This window comes from Boleophthalmus pectinirostris, unplaced genomic scaffold (genome assembly GCF_026225935.1).
Source record: "Boleophthalmus pectinirostris isolate CB_2022bp ecotype Guang Dong unplaced genomic scaffold, ASM2622593v1 HiC_scaffold_12, whole genome shotgun sequence".
NCBI lineage: Eukaryota > Metazoa > Chordata > Actinopteri > Gobiiformes > Gobiidae > Boleophthalmus > Boleophthalmus pectinirostris.
This window is the reverse complement of record NW_026571018.1, coordinates 35,006,927-35,027,263: the sequence shown is the minus strand read 5'-3', so window position 1 is coordinate 35,027,263 and position 20,337 is coordinate 35,006,927. Positions and strand designations below refer to the sequence as shown.

The window sequence follows — 20,337 nt, the reverse complement described above, 5'->3', positions numbered from 1 at the left end:
TTGTGACATACGCTTGCTGTAACGATACGTCGTGTTCTCCTCGGGACGTTACGCACCGATCGACGCGCGCTGAGAGGAGGATGCTGCGGCGGTGATGTAGCAGGAAGGATGCAGGAAACCACGGAGGATGGGTACGGGCAGGGGCCTGGCCTGTCTCCAGCCTCACTCTGTCTCTCTCTCTTGCCCTGGGGGGGGGGGTGACACTGGCCTGGTTTACCCATAACGCACTGCTGCTGCTGCTGCTGCTGCTGCTCGGATGGCGTTTGTCACTGTGGAGCTTATTAGAACGGGGTCAGAGCGGATGTGGGGCAGTAGTGACAGGTTCTAGTTAATAACAGAGTATGGATTGAACGCTGATGCAGGGGCCAGTCAGGTTATGATAAGATATTGATCAAATAAGCAAAGCGTGGAAAGAAATTGAAGAACGCTGAGGTTGGTTAGTAGTAAACACGTTGTGCTTCAAGGCTTAAGTTATTATTCATGCATGCATCAGCCAGTTTCCCCAAAGGGTAGCCTATATAAGAAGAGGACTACTTTGCACTACTTTAAAGGTCCTATCGTATGCAGAATTGATTCTTTTGAGCTTTCAGTCGTGTTATAATCTTGTTACAGGGCAGCCACGGGGTCTTAAAAGTCTTAAAAAGGTCTTAAATTTCATGTTTCTGAAGTAAAGCCTTAAAAAGTCTTAAATTATGTTGTCCAAGTCTTATTTTTTTCACAAAGGTCTTAAATTTCGTTAGCCTATTTTTTTGTAAACTCAACCAGACTGCAGTGCAATGTTAAATGGAGGGAGGAAAAAAAAAAACAGCAACAACGTGAAATCATGAAACGTGAATGAACAACTAATTTGGAGTATGCGCACTACTTTGTGCAATACTTTGTTTTTTGGTGCCGGCAACAATGAGTAAACCATCAGCAGAGTGGAGGAAGACGTTGGATGGATCATGGGGAAGTGTAGGTTTAATCACAGTGGCTCTTAGGTTCTAGATATAGTACATATATTGGTCATTATTAGAAGTGGATCTGATGTTTTTCGCCCACATAATGGCTGCGATGTTGGTCTTAATTTTTACTTAAGTGGTCTTAAAAAGTCTTAAATTTGGGGTAGTCAAACCTGGGGATACCCTGTGTTACCTCCTTGAAAACCTACTAGGCGTTGTGTTTTGTTTTCATTTCTCACATGTCTGAGTCATCTTTTATTATTAAAGCTCAAAATGCTCTGTTCAAACTAGTGATATCATAAAGCGGATAGAGATAGAGATGAGTAATTCCAAGGTTGAAATCATCTGTATTAAGGCTGCGCAATGAATCCAATTTTGATCGCGGTTTCAATTTGTGTGTCAGACGACCTTCAAACTCATATAATTGAGTTGAAACGATTGAAAGCTTAAAAAAGACAGCTGGATACATAGTTGATTTTGGATACGTTTATGTTTTTCTCTGCCTTATTTCATGTTCAAAGTATATTTCATTCATTTTATGTTTTATACATTGCAAAACTGCTCTAAGGAACATATTTGTAGCCTGTATTTATTTTCAATTTGAAAGTTTTGCGTGAATTATCAATAACAAAGTGTTCTTTCTGAGAGAGAAATGCTGAATAAATGCAGCTAAAAAATAATTGTTTGAATAATCATGATTTCGATACTGACCAAAATAATCCTGATAATGATTATCTGTATTATTCTAGTTTTATTTATTTAACCTTTATTTAGCCGGGAAATAAATCCCATTGAGTTTAAAAACCTTCTTTTTAAAGGAGTTCTGGCCAAGAAGCAGCAATTTAACACATAGTTACAATCTACATATAAACACAGTGTTGAGGAGTAACAGATTACATGTACCAGAGTTACGTAATCAGAGTACAAATTATGAGTAACTGTATTCGGTTACAGTTACTGTTTCAGTGAGTGATAATTGGATTACAGTTACTTTGTTGAAATAAATGGATTACACAGAGGTAATTTCCTGTTTTCATATTTTGGGCTAAATCCCTGTTTTTTTTATTTTGTTTGTTTTGTTTTGTTTTTGTAATTCCACTCATTGCCGGACACAAAACCAGGTCTAAAACCAGGTCCAAACCAGGTCTAAACCAAGTCTAAACCAAGTCTAAAACCAGGTCTAAACCAAGTCTAAAATCAGGTCTAAACCAAGTCTAAAACCAGGTCTAAACCAGGACTAAACCAAGACTAAACCAGGTCTAAACTATGTCTCAAACAGGATTTAACAGGACTAAATCATGCTGCGCAGACCATGTCTCCTCCTCTTCTGTCAATAATTCATTTTATTTAATTTGGTTAAGTAAAGACTGGGCTTTTTATTTTCTTTTATCAGATAAAACATTTTATGTCAAGATATCTTAGTCTTTGCTTCTCTACAGCAAATCAAGTAATCCAAAATATTCAGATTACGTTACTCACTTTATGTAATTTAATGGATTATGTTACAAACTACATTTTGAGGTATGTAATCTGTAATCTGTAAGGGAATACATTTTAAAAGTCACCTTCCCAACACTGTATACATACTAGTACATACAAAAAACAATAAAATCATAATCAAATAATCGCAGATTAGTAAAAACAAGTGCACATTATTGAGGCAGCGTCTGATGCTTTCACCTCTGATTTAACAGAAGTGAAGGAGTATGGAGTTTAAAAACAGAGCGTGTCCTGGGGTGGAACTCTGGATATGTTTTTGATGAGGAAATGACATTATAACATAGATCTTTCTCCTTTAAAAGCGTCAGTGTAATAAATAGTAATAATCTCTTCTCGAATGTACACTTCTGTATGAAAAAGAATATGCTAAATCAGGGGTCTCCATCCTTTTTCCTCCAGTGAGCTACTTTTACAAAAACAAAAATGCCAGAGAGCTACTCATTTTAGCAGTCGAAAGAAACTGATAGAACAAAGAGCGCAGGGCTGAGATGGTTACAGTTAGATGAGGGTGCCCAGATTTTCAAAATTCTAAACTGGGACACACCGTGGTTGTGATTTTTGGTATAAATAAAATTGTGAAAAGTGTGTGTAATGTTGTCCATTCTTGTGTGAGTCATAATCTGAGAGGCTTCTGTAACTGCATTTTTTATTTTTTTTTTGGTTTATGGTCATACGCAAACATGGATTTGTGTATTTTGACCAAACAAATGACAATTTATGCTCCTCGTTACTGTTGGCAGGGATCAGATTAGTCCAGAAATTGTGATGTAGTCCTGGTTTAGAATAAATTGGTCAAAAATAGGGACACTTTGAACTTTTCTTGTATATAACTGGGACAAATCACTGGTTTTGGATAAATCCGCTGGGACAGGGGACATGGGCTCAAAACTGGGTCTGTCCTGGGTAAATAGGTCTGGTCACCCTAAATTAGATGCCTGTACAAAATAAACCATTATCAGATTATTAGTGCACCACTGGAGTTAGACACCAGTGTTAATAGTCATGTAATTAATACATTTTGAGTTATTCATTATAGGTATAATTCAGAAATCCCTTGGTGAACGAGTCAGAAGGGGCTGGAGATGTACTGGTAGCTCCCAAGGTACAGGTTGGAGACCCCTGTTCTAAATCCTTATTAGATTATGGGTCCGGTCAAGTGGTAACGGAGGGAAACGGGCAGATTTTTTACATTCAAATGTCTCTTATTCAGAAACTAGAGGGACTATTGAAATAAGTAAAGTATCAGAATGTAGGAAAGAGTTACACTCCAACAGGGTCAAGTTAAACCTGTGATATTCTTTCAAGTTGTTGACAAAAAGTTTTAAAACTCATGTCGGTAACGGAGAGAATGAAATATGCAGCACTTTTTGGGCAATAAATACAAACAGTGATAACTCTTGGTTCTCACTTACATATCCTTAACAAACTGGTTTGAATATTTGCTTCATATAGTTTTCTACCTTATGGTACAAGATTAGGTTGAAAAACCTCTTACTTTTTGAGTAATGAGATTTTTTATTAAGAAAGGTCATGGTAACGGAGGGAAAAGTAACGGAGGGAAAATTGTGCAAACAAGTAGAAGGTGCATGATTTTACATAATTTGTCACTTTTTTCTTCCAAATACTTTAATATTACTTCAAAATGAAAGGAAACTATTTCTATAAAATATGTCAGTCCTTCCAAGCAAATTTTTATCATTTTAAATACCTTTTTTTTTTTTTTTAAATCATGTACCTTCATCAACAGTTCAAAGATGGAATAACACAAGATATGATGAAATACATCCATTTATTTACATGATTTGCAGGTCTTTGAAATTTGGGAAATAATTTTTGTTCCATGTTTCATACATGGTCTGTTTAAAACGTATGGAACTTTAGAACCAAAAATGGTACAGAAAAAAGGTCAACAGTTTCATAAACTAGAGTACATATGTATCTGTTCAATACATTTTTATATCAGATGCATTAACTTGAATTTTTGGCTTTGCTGTTTACTTCTGCTTGACCAGGCCCTGATGTAAAATATAAGATGTGGGAGGGATACAATTTTAAAATTACAAACGAGACTGGATTTACGAGAACAAGACAAGATGAGATTTTCACATTCTTTATCATAAATAAATTGTGCAATCCAATTCCCTCACCATTTCTGATTTACTTTATTTAATATTTTTGTACATCTACTTTTTGGGACTACAGCTTTTCAAAAAATGTAACTCACCAGTACTTCATTACCTCCGCCAAGGAGGTTATGTTTTTGCCGGCGTTTGTCTGTTTGTTTGTTTGTTTGTTTGTTTGTCTGTTAGCAACATAACTCAAAATGTTATGGACCGATTTTGATGAAATTTTCAGGATTTGTTGGAAATGTGAAAAGGAAGAACTGATTTCATTTTGGGGGTGATCCGGAAGAAATCCTGGATTCTGGATCACTTTGAAATTTTTGTTAACATTGTGGTAAATGGGGCCAAAAATTTTGTTTCTCAATATCTGGGTTAATTATTGACCAAACCCCATGAAATTTGACTCAGGGATGGACAATGGGATCCTCTTTCATATTCCAAAGGCTGATCCGGATCTGATCCAGAAGACTGATTTTATCGCAATTTATATAAAAAATGGGGGTAGTCCTTGGCAGAGGTCTGCGCTCTCTGAGTGCTTTTCTAGTTTTGTTATCCAATCCAAACGGAAAAACATGGGGAAATAAATATCACAAGTTGATTTTCAGCATGTGTGCACAATCTTTTGTCTCACGAGATCTTGTCCCAAAATATGTCATTTGTAAAACTGATTTGAAGTCAGGACTCCTCATTTGGACCGTTCATTTTGACTGTAAAACGTTTCTTATAAAAATCGTGATAGTACAGTTTGGCCTTGCAACGTCAACAAAGTGAATAAATAAAAGAGGAGTTTTTATGATAAGAGAAATGATGCTTATAGTCGCCCTTGACCCTTTGTAATTACACATCATATTGACTCCAATTATCAGGTCGTTTTATACAAAGTCAAATGGAACTGGATGACATTTCTGTATTGATAGTGACAGTGTAAGAGGGGTTAAGAGCTTTAAAGTGTTATTTTTATTTACAGAGTGGAGCTCAGTATAGTGGTGATCCTACATGTTTCTTGCTACCACCATTGCTTTTTTGTGTCCTTGGGCAAAGCGCATTTACAGTTTTAAAACATGCATCTGCTTCATCAGTTTAAATAAGGACTTAATTGGAAGTGCGACTGAAAGACATTGCATTTCAATTTGAACGCCACATCTATAGTCTTCGTTTTAGCTCTGGATACACCGATCCAGCGTTTCTGTTTCAATACTTTGTCTGGAAATATCTGCAAATAACTGATAACAACAAATACTTTCAGAGACTAAAAACCAAATTTATTTCCTGAGAATACAAAACAAAGATTAAATGTGTGTTTTGCAGCTGTTTTTATTATTTAAAGTAATTACACATCAACATTTCCCAGGAAGTCATCTCATTACATCTCATCTCATTATAGACCAAAATGGGATAATGACTGAACGGATAACTTGGAACTGATATCCAATCCACTAAAATTCTCAATATCGGTGCCAATATCCAATACCAGTATCGTATCGGTTAGAAGTGTAATGGTACAAAAATCACAGTTTGGTTTGTACTTCGGTTTTGAGGTCAAGGTTTGGTTCATTTTCGGTACAGTTTGAGAACAAAATGCAAAACGATTTCTTGTTGTTTATTTGTGTGTTTATTAAACCAACTATTTGCTTTAACATGATACAAACGGGCAAATAAAATAAATGCAAAGTGCTGCTTGGTAATATTAATAAGTTAAATAAAATATTCTCAAATAACTAACAAATGTATGAAATATTTCAAAAATAAATTCCCTGTAAACAGTAAACAAAACATTTCAAAATGTAAAGTGCAGCACTAACAGTTCCAGCATGAACTTTTACTCAATCTTCAGATTTTTAGTCAGAAAAAACAACTTGTCCACATTGTCTGCAGTAAGTGCAGATCTGCTGCAGTTACAGTGTCAGTGGGGGGTGGGGGGCGTGTAGCTGCACATGTAGCGCAGAATGTAAACACTAGGGATGGGCATGATTAATCGATAATTGATCATTAAGAATTTCATCGATTACGTTAATTTTAATCGACAAACCGAATGTAGGTTGCTGTGTGTAGCGTGACCAAACAGGTGTGTACATGTGTCTCTGCATCAGAAGGAGCGAGACACAAACAGTGGGTCAGTCTGCAACGTACCGAAGCACAAATGCGTATTTAACAATGACTTGTACAAGAAATTCCACGCTTTCCGTTGCGTTCGGGACAAGTGTGAGTCCATGTGCACAGTGTATAAAGCAGCACATATGTTTCTGTGTCCAGTGGGAAAAAGTTTTACCAGGTGAGAGTCGCTCAATGTCGATGACGAGTCCCCACCTCCCTCCCCCCGTACGGTGTCCTGGTTTTGACAAACGCAAATCTGGTCACACTAACCTGTATTCCACTGAGTCATGTCTTTTAATCCGACAGAAACTGACCACATCAGTGACACAAGAGCTGTAGTTTTATCTTCGCTGAGTTTATGCAAATTAGCGATGTGGTTTTAAGTTTTGTTTCTGTGAGAGTTGAGCAAAACTGAATTAAACACATTATAATGTCAAACGGGCTGATGTGGCTCTAGAGTCGTTACGGTTTATATGTCGTAAAATTGAATTTATTTATGCAGATTAGTAGTGCAGATAGTAATAATAATGATGATCATTTTAATATAAAAACGTTAATGATTAATCGATAATCGATCGTTAATTCTTCCGACGATCGATTAAGAAAATTTCATCGAATGCCCATCCCTAGTAAACACACACAAATTGTGCAAATTCACTCGTGCACAGCCCTGCACCGAAGTGAACGTCCCGTACCTAAACAGTTTAGCACAAATACCATGTATCGTTGTCCCTAGTTTTAACCTCTGCAAAATATAACCATGGAACCTTTTGGGTGAGATGCACAGTATATCACAATAAAATAGAATGTCCTGCCTTTTTAGAAAAAATTGTGTTTGTAATGTGTACTTTAGACCTCTACAAACATGTACTGAAATGCATGAGATTGTCGTATTATATTTCAGTCTTCTCTCAAACGTTCACTTGGGATGGGACAAGATCTCGTGCCACAAGATCTCGTATAACAAAATTACCACAAGAAAAGAAAAATGATATTGTGAGATTTTTTCCTCCTGAATTTACCTTTGGCTTGAACAGAAAAAGAGCATTTCCAAAGCAGTATACAACGACAACTAATGTATTACATAAAATAAATAAAAGCCAAAATTGGGGAATGGATTGCACTACGTTATTATTTATTACAAATCATCTCAAAATCTCGTGTTGTCTCGTTCTTGTGGACCTGATCTCGTGCTGTGTCTTGTCTCGTGTAACTGTTTTTCATCCCTGTCACGTTTAGAGCAGAAAGAGGATCCAAAAGCACAAAAATCCAAACAAACTTCAATCAACAGACAGGAAGTAAAACTCAAAACTAAAAGCAGACAGGACAAATATCAAAATAAAACACCAAGAGCACACTAAACTAAAGGAATAAGACACACCGAAATTTGCAAAAACATTGACGACAGAACATGAACCATGACTGTCCCATCCCTAATTGTTTACAATGTGCACAGAATCTGACTTTTTAGAGAATTTTTCCCCATAATTGTACTTTTTGAAACATTAAATGAGCTCCATGATCATCATTTGTGAGTCTTTTTTCATGTCTGCCTTGCATAAAAGCATCATTACCTCTCTCTCTGTCTCTCTGTCTCCTGCAGTTTCAGGCTCTAGATCTTATTTGCCCGATGGATTTTGAAATGGTCGCGACTGTGAACTAAAAAAGATTTAATGACGATAATCCGGAGCAGACCGAGTACCCTGACGCCTCGGGTCTTGCGTCACTGTTGACACGGCCTGTGGCATTTAGGGGAGAGCTTCTAACGTCCGCTTCCTTATGCAACGGGATTAACTCCAAAGAGAAACGTCATTAAAAACTCATTCAAAGGAGCAATTTGGGATTACGAGCGTCAGATTACAAACTAAATCTGTGTTCGGTTCTAGTACCATTTGGAGTTTTTTGGGAAGTCTGGAGTATTAGATGTGCATGTTGGGTGATAAAGGATTCTCTGTAGTAGTAACAGTAACAGTTGCTATAGGCCAGTCAAATTTAAAGGTTTTATATTATGCACAATTGAGGTTTAAATCATGTAATAATGTTGTTACCTCATCAAAAACATGCACAGTTGTGTTTTGGTTCTTTCATGTTTGAGTACCGTACTTTTCAGACTATAAAGGTGCACCGGATTATAAGTGCAATATCAGTAATGTTGAATTCTCTCGTCTGTTTTCATACATAAGGTGCACTGGATTATAAGGCGCGCTAAGTGAAACAAAGGGACGACACTTGAGACTGATCGTGGTGTAATTCGCTCGGCGTTGTCTCCCTGTCTTGGTGAATGTGGATTATGAATGTGAATGTGGGCAGATCATTTAAGTATTTTTTTTTCTACGAGGACGATTCAAATATACATTGAGTAATAATGTGTTTAATGCAGCTTTGCGCACATTTGTTTAGTTTTGTTTTACAGAAACAAAACTTATAACCACATGGCTCATTTGCATGAACTATAGGCGAGTTTCATTGTTGACAAAAGTGCGCATTGCATGCTGGGAATTATTTTGGTCGGCGGCAATAAACACTAATTCAACATGACGGACGGAGCGAGAAAGCACGTAAACAGAATTGATCCCGGTTATTTATCCACTCTAACGGCAGAGGACCCAAGACGATTTGACCAGAAATTGGTCATAAGCATCGATGGACGCCAAATCACCCTTTTCAACCCCTACAGAGCCTGGACCAAACCAAATTTCTGGTCTGAATCGCCAACTACCTGGACAAATATTCACTTCGGTGATATCCACAATGACTTGGTGGAAACTCCTGGGCCATTCACAGCAGAAAAGATGAAAACCTCCAAGAGTCTCGATGTGTTGTTGAACTTGTTGGAGTCCACGGTTTGCTAGGATCTTCTACATTTGCTCTGTGAATGTTTGAAAGTCATTTAATTCACCGTTAGCCGTTCTTTTCACTCGGAATACAAAAAAGACATTTTCCTTCTTCTGTGCTTCTATTTGTGCATCCGATAATACAGCAGGAATTTACCATTATCGTGTTTCTTGCCTCCGACCAAAATATTTCCCAGCATGCAACGCGGGCTTTTAATTACACTGACATCAGATGAAACTCGCCTATAAGCACTGAAAAAAACAGTCGAACTCCGTGAGTTTCCTGACTGCAGTAGCCGTATTACTCCAACAAGCCATCAAGCGGTGCGGCTTCGTATCTTACCAAAGTCGACATAAAATCTGTTCGAGGTCAGTAAGCACAACCAGAATTAATACATAAGATGCACCGGATTATAAGGCGCACTGTCGATTTTTGAGAAAATTTAAGGAATTTATGTGCACCTTATAGTTCGAAAAATATGGTAACCCTTTATTAATAGCGTGTCTGCATCTAAAAAGCTCAAAATGCTCTGTTTTACCTTGGTTTTAGATGTTGTCCATGTATGTTTAGATTTTTATTTTTATTTTTTTCTGGGGCCTATTTGAAGCCTTCTCTTCTTCTCTGTAAGATTCTGTTCAAGGCTCTGCCCACAAGCTTACATCACTCATGCTCCCACACGACAATTCTCCATGAATATACAAAAACATGATACAAAACTGATTTTTGATTCATTTGATTAATTTTCATTTTGTTTTCCCCCTCTTCACTAAAATGTTTTGCAAACTACTGTATAGAAAATGGCCCAAACTGAAGAGATTGTATTCAGTGATCACATTTCGCCCTGTGGACATTGGGGAAATCTTTTATGAATGAGATTCCATAAACTATAGTATTAAACATGCAGCACAGTGCAGCATGGCCCTGCGCTGAACTCTGTCTTATGTTTTCAATGCAGTTTTCAATGCATTGTGGGGAAATTAAAAATCGATCTTCTTCTAAACAGATCGCTTAATCGATTTAATACATTTTTTTTCCAGCTCTACATGGAGGGGAGACTGAAACTTATAAAAGACATGTTAATATGTTGTTTTCGGGAGATATAACATTTTTAAAACAATAAAAGCTAACATGGTGATACCCCATAGAAGTAAAATACTCCTTCTTTAAATAGTTTGTGATTTAAAGGGCCCATAATACACTTTATATATACTTTACTTTTCTGATTTATGTTAAAATGTTGTTTTCTCACTAAAAACAGACCTGGAGTTGTGTGTGTTGTGTTTCATTCACACATGTTTAACACACAAACTCTGCAGATTTACATTGAGCTCTTCTCTCAATACACTGAACACACTCGGTTCCCCCTTGTGATGTCATGTAGAGTAATACACCACTGTGCTCCACTGTGTTTTTAAAGTTCATGCACCTTCACTAGAATCATTTGGATGATTTCAGCTCTGGAATTTCCAATCTCTAGAAAACTAAAAGTAAAAGGTAGTTGTTAATATTAAGGATGGGCATGATTAATCGATAATTGATCATTAAGAATTTCATCGATTACGTTAATTTTAATCGACAAACCGAATGTAGGTTGCTGTGTGTAGCGTGACCAAACGGGTCTGTACATGTGTCTCTCTGCATCAGAAGGAGCGAGACACAAACAGTGGGTCAGTCTGCAGCGTACCGAAGCACAAATGTGTATTTAACGATGATTTGTACAAGAAATTCCACGCTTTCCGTTGCGTTCGGGACAAGTGTGAGTCCATGTGCACAGTGTACAAGCAGGAACATATGTTTCGGTGTCCAGTGGGAAAAAGTTTTACCAGGTGAGAGTCGCGCGATGTCGATGACGAGTCCCCGCCTCCCTCCCCCCGTACGGTGTCCTGGTTTTGACAAACGCAAATCTGGTCACACTAACCTGTATTCCACTGAGTCATGTCTTTTAATCCGACAGAAACTGAACCACATCAGTGACACAAGAGCTGTAGTTTTATCTTCGCTGAGTTTATGCAAATTAGCGATGCGGTTTTAAGTTTTGTTTCTGTGAGAGTTGCGCAAAACTGAATTCAACACATTATAATGTCAAACGGGCTGATGTGGTTCTAGAGTCGCTACGGTTTATATGTCGTAAAGTTGAATTTATTTACGCAGATTAGTAGTGCAGATAGTAATAATAATGATGATCATTTTAATATAAAAACGTTAATGATTAATCGATAATCGATCGTTAATTCTTCCGACGATCGATTAAGAATGCCCTTCCCTAGTTAATATGAAAACTACCACTACATGACATCACAAGGTGGAACATAGCATTTTGCGCTTTGGAGATGTACTCTCATAGCACATTTTATAAACATGACAGTTTCCAAAGTGCTGCACAGACAAATTAATATAATAAAAGACAGTAAAACATGGACACTTTCTTATATCTGCTGAAGGGAGGAGCTAACTACACTGAAACTACTCTGAAACTAACACCCTACTTGTTTACAGTTTCTGTCAGTTAACCCGGTCTATTGAACTGCCCTGAGTGTGTGGTCATATTAGGAGAATCATTCAGGGTCATAATGGAGCTTTCACATTTCTGGACCTGACCTGGATATCACTATTGTTTTCTTTGCATGTTTTGTTTTAGGTTTGAGGATGGAGTTGTAAATAGGAGACAGATGGTGTCTGAGTCCTCCTTTTCTATTTAAGGAAGGATTCTCTTTCTTAATAAATAGCGTCTTTAACTCCCCTCTCAAACTAATTTTTTTCTCTGACTAAGATCTGTACCAACTATCTGTGGCTGTTTTGTTTCTCCAGTATAACGCTCAATGCAGTCTTGATCTGTTGTCTGAAAATCCTCTGTAGTTTTTTTGTTCAGAAACACCAGCCATGTACGGAATTAAGGATGGGCATTCGATGAAATTTTCTTAACCGATCGTCGGAAGAAATAACGATCGATTATCGATTAATCATTAACGTTTTTATATTAAAATGATCATCATTATTATTACTATCTGCACTACTAATCTGCGTAAATAAATTCAACTTTACGACATATAAACCGTAGCGACTCTAGAACCACATCAGCCCGTTTGACATTATAATGTGTTGAATTCAGTTTTGCGCAACTCTCACAGAAACAAAACTTAAAACCGCATCGCTAATTTGCATAAACTCAGCGAAGATAAAACTACAGCTCTTGTGTCACTGATGTGGTTCAGTTTCTGTCGGATTAAAAGACATGACTCAGTGGAATACAGGTTAGTGTGACCAGATTTGCGTTTGTCAAAACCAGGACACCGTACGGGGGGAGGGAGGCGGGGACTCGTCATCGACATCGCGCGACTCTCACCTGGTAAAACTTTTTCCCACTGGACACCGAAACATATGTGCTGCTTTGTGCACTGTGCACATGGACTCACACTTGTCCCGAACGCAACGGAAAGCGTGGAATTTCTTGTACAAATCATCGTTAAATACGCATTTGTGCTTCGGTACGTTGCAGACTGACCGACTGTTTGTGTCTCGCTCCTTCTGAGTGCAGAGAGACACATGTACAGACCTGTTTGGTCACACTACACACAGCAACCTACATTCGGTTTGTCGATTAAAATGAACGTAATCGATGAAATTCTTAATGATCAATTATCGATTAATTGACTAATCATGCCCATCCCTATACGGAATATTTACATCCTTTCTCTTGGATTCTGATTCTCTGTTGTCCTGTTTTTAGCTCTCTTTGTTTTATTGAAAACCCATTTGGAAAGATTAATGAAACATGTGTGAATGAAACAAAACACGACTCCAGCTCTGTTTTCGATGAGGTAACATTGCCTTAACATTATAACATGTCTTAAACCTCACAAGTGTCAGTTGTAATATAGAACTTTTAATGGTCCCACTATTTCATCGGCATGTTTCAGCTGGAGAACAGGACTGAACAGTGTGGTATGGATTTGTGTGACAATGCAGTATAGCTACAGTATATACAGTAAGCTCCTATATGTATTCATACATTTGAACATTGAAGTCAGTGGAGTGAACAGCCCTCTGCCTGTGACACGTCTCTGCTCTCAGAAGCTTAACTCACTGAAGCACACTCACTGTATAATGTGTAGCTTCACGTCCACATCATTTTGAATCTAAACTTACTTCACAGAAATCTACCCACAAAGTACTCAGCAAGAAGTCGGCCTGTCACAAAAAAACAATTTTCAAGTAAATATAGACAATAAAACTGAAAAAAATATGAGCTGCAATCAATAAAAAATGAAGATTTTTTTTGTTTTTTAATTTGTGCTTTTTAAAAAAATTTAACGCATGTGCATAAAAGAACAAATGATCTGTGGGGTTTAACAAAAAAAAAAAAAAAAATAAAAAATACCCTGTACATTGGAGTACGCTTTGTAACTAGACCATTTCTACCATCACTTCTCAAATTTACCAGCTTCCAGTCTCAAATAATGAATTATATTTTCCATCATATACATTTTCTCCATTATATCTGTCCGTTGTTGCAATTTCAAACTGTGATCCTTCAGCCAGTTCCTTGTTATTACTTTCCTGCGAGCCAAGAGCATCACTTTAAACAGAAAGTACAGAAGTACATAACCAAATTTCATTTCCAAAACACATGAGAAGGACCGGCACTCCAATCACCACACTGTCTCCAACAAGAATGAAGATTTAAAGGTGCATTGTGTAACTTTTCTGATGGAGGGTCTGTGAAATGGTTTTCTCCATGGAGATGTTGTTGCTTTGTCTGGAATGTTTCACAGTGCTGTTAAGGCTTTCTGTCGTCATGGAGACCAAGTTGCAGGTGAGATCTGTGGAGAATGCCTGTTTTTTGAAGAATTTTGATGAAGTGGTGTCTGTGCAATTAATTGAATTTTGATTGCGATTTCTGTCTGTGTGTTAAACAATCTCCAAACTCATAATCGAGTTGAAACGATAAAGCTTGACAAAGTTTATTTTGGGATATTTTTTATATAAATAAGTATATTTATTTTATTTTATTTTTTAAATACTGAGATTGTAGAAAAGCTGGATTTATTTTATATTTTATACATAACAAAACTGCTCTAAAGTTCATATTTGTAGCCTATATTTGTTTTCAATTTGAAAGTTTTGCGTAAATTATCAATAACAAAGTGGGTTTTATTTTGAGAGAGAAATGCTGAATAAATGCAAAAAATTATCGTTTGAATAATTGTGATTTCAATATTGACCGTAATAATTGTGATAATGTTTTTTTCTATAATCGAGCAGCACTAAAGTGGTGTGAGCATGAATGTTGGTGGTGATCAGAGGAGCTGATGGTGCAGATTGGCAGCCTCACTTCAACTGTGACTGTCCATCATTCATATGGACTAAATGAAAAATGCACCAAATTATAAAGTGACTTTGAGTATCTGGAAAAGTGCAAAATAAGACTCATGCATTATTTTAATTACTACAGCACCAAAGGCGTTGCCAAGGCTTTTTAAAAGGAAGAGGTATCATTTCTTAATTCTCACAGCATCTCCAAAATATCTCGATACATATTGTATTGTGAAATGGACAACGTGACAATATCAGCCTGTGAAATTTGCATATTGTTACAACTTCTATGACTCATTATTAAAGATGTATTTTTTATTCAGCCTTCTGCAGCTCAGATCTCATGAAAACATGAAAAATAACTTAACTCAGTGGAGCTGAGTGAAGCAGGCTCACTGTATAATGTGTATCTTCATGTCGTCATCATTTTGAATCTAAACTTAATCGATATTCTTCTCTACTTCTCCCCGGGAAGCTCTGTGCAGGTGCCCACTCATGTCTCATTTTAGCTGCGTCCAAAATCAATACAAAATGGACACTTATGCACACTTGGACTGCGTCTCAGGTAATCGGTCAGATAAAAGCTTTTAGTCGAATAAATCACAGGGAAATGTCGTACACTTTATCAAATCTATTTACTGGACTAAACTAGGACTGAAATAAGACTATAACATGTTCATTTGTATAAACTAACAGCAGTTTCAACGCCGAACATCCTTTATTAAGACTTTTTTCAATTCATTAATCTGGTTTTCCTTATGATAATGAAAGAATACAATGTTAAATGTTATGCAAAATTGAGCTTTAAGCCATGTTTTAATGCTGTTACCTTATCGAAAACAGACCTGGAGTTGTGTTTTGTTTCATTCCCACCTGTCTGAGTAACCCTTTTTTATTAGTCTGTCCACATCTCCAAAGCTCAAAATGCTCTGTTCCACCTTGTGATGTCATTAAGCTGTCGATTTCAAGTTAATAGCTACATTTTAAATCCAAATCCACTTTATTTGTATAGCACATTTTACAAACAAAGCAGTTTCCAAAGTGCTGCACAGAGATCAAAAATCAAAATGAAAACCATAAAAAGGTAAATTGCTAAGATTTAGTCATACCAGTCCTAAAACAATAAAACCAGTCAAATCTAATAAAAGCAAAAACCGTAGCAATCTTAAATAGCAGGAAATAAGCAAACAGAGAAAGTCCTGTTCCTCCTGGTTTTAAGTCTCGTTTTAGGCCCCACTGGCTGGTCCTCGGACCTCCAGAGCTTTTGTTCAGTAGATATCGGCAATTCCAGGGCTGAAATTGTCCACATGACATCACAAGGTGGAACAGAACGTTTTCAGCTGTTTCTGCTTGAGAAAAAAAACAAGAAATGTGCAAGGATTGAGTGTTAAAGGTGCATTGTGTAGCTTTTCTTGTGCAGGGTTCCGTCAAATGCTTCTCTCCATGGCGATGTTATTGCTTCGTCTGGAATGTTTCACAGTGTGGTATTAGGTAAACCTTCCTATTTTCATGGAGACCAAACCAGACCAAGTTACAGGTCAGATCTGTGGAGAGGTGAACCCGCTCACGGTCAGATTGACTTGTTTTTCTAGGTATTTTTGAGCTATAAAACCACCTAGGACTGCTCAATTATGGAAAAAAAATCATTATCACAATTATTTTGGTCAACAATGAAATCACGATTATTCACATGATTATTTTTTTTATTACACGATGCATTTATTCAGCATTTCACTCTCTAAAAAAAAACGTTATTGATAATTTACACAAACATAGACTACAAATATGAATCTTAGAGCAGTTTTGCAATTTATGAAACATTAAAAGAATAAAATATAGTTTGAACATGAAATAAGACAAAGAAAAACATAAATGTATCCAAAATCAACTATATATTCAGCTCTTCTATAATCTCTACATTGAAAAAAATAAAATAATCATATACAAAAAAACGTTTCAACTCGATTAGTTTGGAGAAAGTTTGACACACAAATCGAAATCGCGATCAAATTCAATTAATTGCACAGCCTTGTGTAAGACAGAGCTGTTTAATGTCACACTGCGGAGCATTCCAGGCAGAGCAATGACGTATCCATAGAAACAAGTAGGTAACAGACCCCCAATTAGAAAGTTACATAGTGCACCTTTGTATGATTTTTGACAAGGAAACAACATTATAACACAGATCAGACAACAGCGTAATATGGGCCTTTAAACAGAGGAAGAATTTTCCATCATGAGCAGACACTCATGCATCAAAGAGGAATCCTTCTGTGCCAGTTTTTTCCTCTCTGTAGTCTCCAGTCCAAACTAGGTCATGGTGCCAGTGGGCTCCAGTCTGGAACTAATATCATGCACATAAGCTGCACTAGTCCGGCACATACACACAATATAGGCCATTCACTTCACTGTCTCTGGATAGTTCTGTCACAGTATTAGCTTCAAAAATCCTAAATCCAAGGGCAAATGATTAGGTCTGCCCATGTTAGAACTGAAGGGCCCATATTACGCTGTTGTTTAATATGTTATAATGTTGTTTCCTCAAAAAAAAAACACACAAACCCTGCAAATTTAAACCATTCACCTTCACTGGAATCATTTGGATAACTTCAGCCCTGGAATTGCCAATCTCTACTGAACTAAAGGAGCTGTTAACTTGAAAAATCACTGCTTCGTGACATCACAAGGTCGAACAGAGTATTTTGAGCTTTGGAGATGTAGACAGACTAAGGCCCCGTCCACACTAGGACATATTCAAGTTGTTTTCGTTGTGGATGCAGTGTTCCTTCACACTAATCCGATGGAAAACGGCTCCAGAGACGGAACGATCTGGTGCCTCCAGCTCCCACGAGTTCATCTGAGTACCGATCTGATCTAGCACTGTGTGGGCGTCTGAAAGCACTGATACGCTGATGTAGCAGCTCTAGTGTCCGTCCTTATTGGACCTTGGACTTGCGTCTTCCTGATTTCTTGGGATCGTGACATCGGTCATGTGACGCTTTTGTGGAAAACAGTTTAAACCAGGGTTCTCCAAACTTTTTCCTCTGTTGAGCTACCTTCAATGAAACGGAAATGCCAGAGAGCTACTCATTTTAGCGGTTGCTAGAAACTGAAAACGTAAAAGAGCTATGGCAAGCTTTAGACGGGGCACAGTTAGATGCCTATTAAACATAAACCATTATCCATTTATTAGTGCACAAGTAAGGAATCAAAATGACACATTTACAGTGGAAATGAATCCGATTTTAATTATTAAGCACATTACATGTAATTTAGAAATCCTTTGGTGAGCTACTTGGAAGGGGGTGGAGAGCTACTGGTTGGAGACCCTTGGTTTAAACCAGGGGTGTCAAACTCATTTTGGTCCGAGGGCCGTTTCCAGCCTACTTTGATCCTAAAGGGGCCGGATCAGAAAACTCATGGCATATATACCTCAAAAACAGCAATAAGTTAAAATATTTGTGCAGAGAAACACAAATCTATTACAGAAATCTGTTTTAATTGATGAACTCTTTCTTTTACAAAATATTATAAGATTATTATTATAATATATATTATTATTATTATTATTATTATTATAACATTAACTTGAATGCAAATAAGAATAAGTAAATTTTTCTTGGAAAATCCTGCACTCGGCTCCACTTTTCTCATTTTTGACATTTTGCTGATGAGGGTGTCACGGTCAACAGTCAAAACAATCGTCCTTTAAGAGCGTTTGGAAAGAGACAAGTCTTCATTTGTGCTGCTCTGGTGGGAGGGGCCACGTACAGAGACGCTGGAGACGCTGCTGTGATAAACAGAACAGAAAATTACCAATATTTTAATAGAAAATATGATTAAAATATTTTAGTAGAAAATCAGCCGAGGGCCAGATTAAAGGTCTTGGAGGGCCGGATCCGGCCCCCGGGCCTTATGTTTGACACCTGTGGTTTAAACAAACTATAGACAAATGGGAAACAACGTAGCTAGAACTACTTGCACGGAACAGACTCACTATTAGCAGAACAGCAGAACTGTCACAGAAAGAACACACATATTCCACTGAGTCATGTCCTTTTTAAGTTTGACAAAAGCTGAACTGCGTCAGGACACAAGGAGTGAGCTGTTTTTTCAGAGCTTAGTTTATGCAAATGAGCCATGTGGTTTTAAGTTTTGTTTCTGTAAAATGTAAACAAATATGCACAAAGCTGTGTGGACAGGGAAGGCTTGGACACAGAAATGTCTGGATGCAAATTGTTTCCGATACGGTGATATGGTGATTCGTTTCAGTGTAAACGTAAACTAATAATAAAGGGTTAATCAAACATGTGTGAATGAAACAACTCCAGGTCTGTTTTTGAGGAGGTAACAGCATTCTAACATGCCAGAAATCTCACAGTCAAATTTACGCGTTATGATTTTTGTGAGAAGAATTATTTTTATATTTTTCAATTACTGACACCATGACCGAACAACAGTGATATCTTTTATTATCTTTCATTCAACATGTCTAGATTACCAAGTATGTAGTAGTATCAGTATGTTATAATAAATGTAGGTTTTTTTTCATGATTATCAGAGACAGGACTTGGTTATCATAAACTTATTAAGGTTTTGCATCTACGTCACAAAAGCACATGAGCTGTTGTTCATGCCGCCATATTGGAGGACAAACTAGCTATCTGGACCAATATGTAGTATTTGTGTCCGCTGTATGGTCCTTACCTTCGCCGGCATGGAACCCCCCCCCCCCCTCAATTTCCGATGTCCGGGATAACTACGGCTCTGATTTACTCCCATTCTCCTTACCCTGGCTGGTATCAGGAACAGACGCGATGGTTTGGTGATCAACAAAGATCTCACGCATCCCGTTACAACACATTTATAAGCCTCTAACCCCTGTAACTTTTCAGTTCTTGGTTGGCATAGGAGGATGTAGAATGAATGAAGTAGTTATAAATATCTGGATATTGGAGGTTGGGCACAGAGCCAGCGTTGATTAGACTGACAGAGCGCTCCGTCAAATTAGAACGGGATCTATTCCACAACTCAGGAGGATGACTTTAGGATTACATCTTTCTAATGATGGCTAATCTAATGACCTGGCAATTTCGGATAGTTTTATATTGTTTGCGCTGTTTAAAGAAACCATGATTATATTGTAGTACAGTGGTCCCTCGTTTATCGCGGGGGTTACGTTCTAAAAATAACCTGCAATAAGCGGCATCCTCGAAGTAGTCAGCTTGGTATTTTCCAGTTATTACATCTGTTTTAAGGCTGTAAAACCCTTCACCACACACTTTATACACTTTTCTCAGACAGGACAGTTACAACGATTTTGCATCCTTCTTAAAACTTATTGCTGCTGTCGTCCTTTTGTTATTTTCCTCCTTCTTTATGTAACGAACTGAAGATTAATTTATTCCGTAATTCACTACAGCCCCGAACGTCTACCTTCCTTCAGCGTGCCCAGAAGTCAAACTTTTTGTGCGATGGTTTGCGTCTTCCTCAGCTTTTTTGGGTGCGAGCACAGGAGCCTTTGACGGTGC

The 20,337-nt window shown here is 37.4% G+C and overlaps 1 protein-coding gene across 1 annotated transcript in view; it reads left to right on the top strand.

Annotated features, from left to right (window-relative positions):
* Positions 1–20,337, top strand: part of jakmip2 (janus kinase and microtubule interacting protein 2) — a 72,970-nt gene that overhangs the window by 550 nt on the left and 52,083 nt on the right. The window lies entirely within an intron of this gene.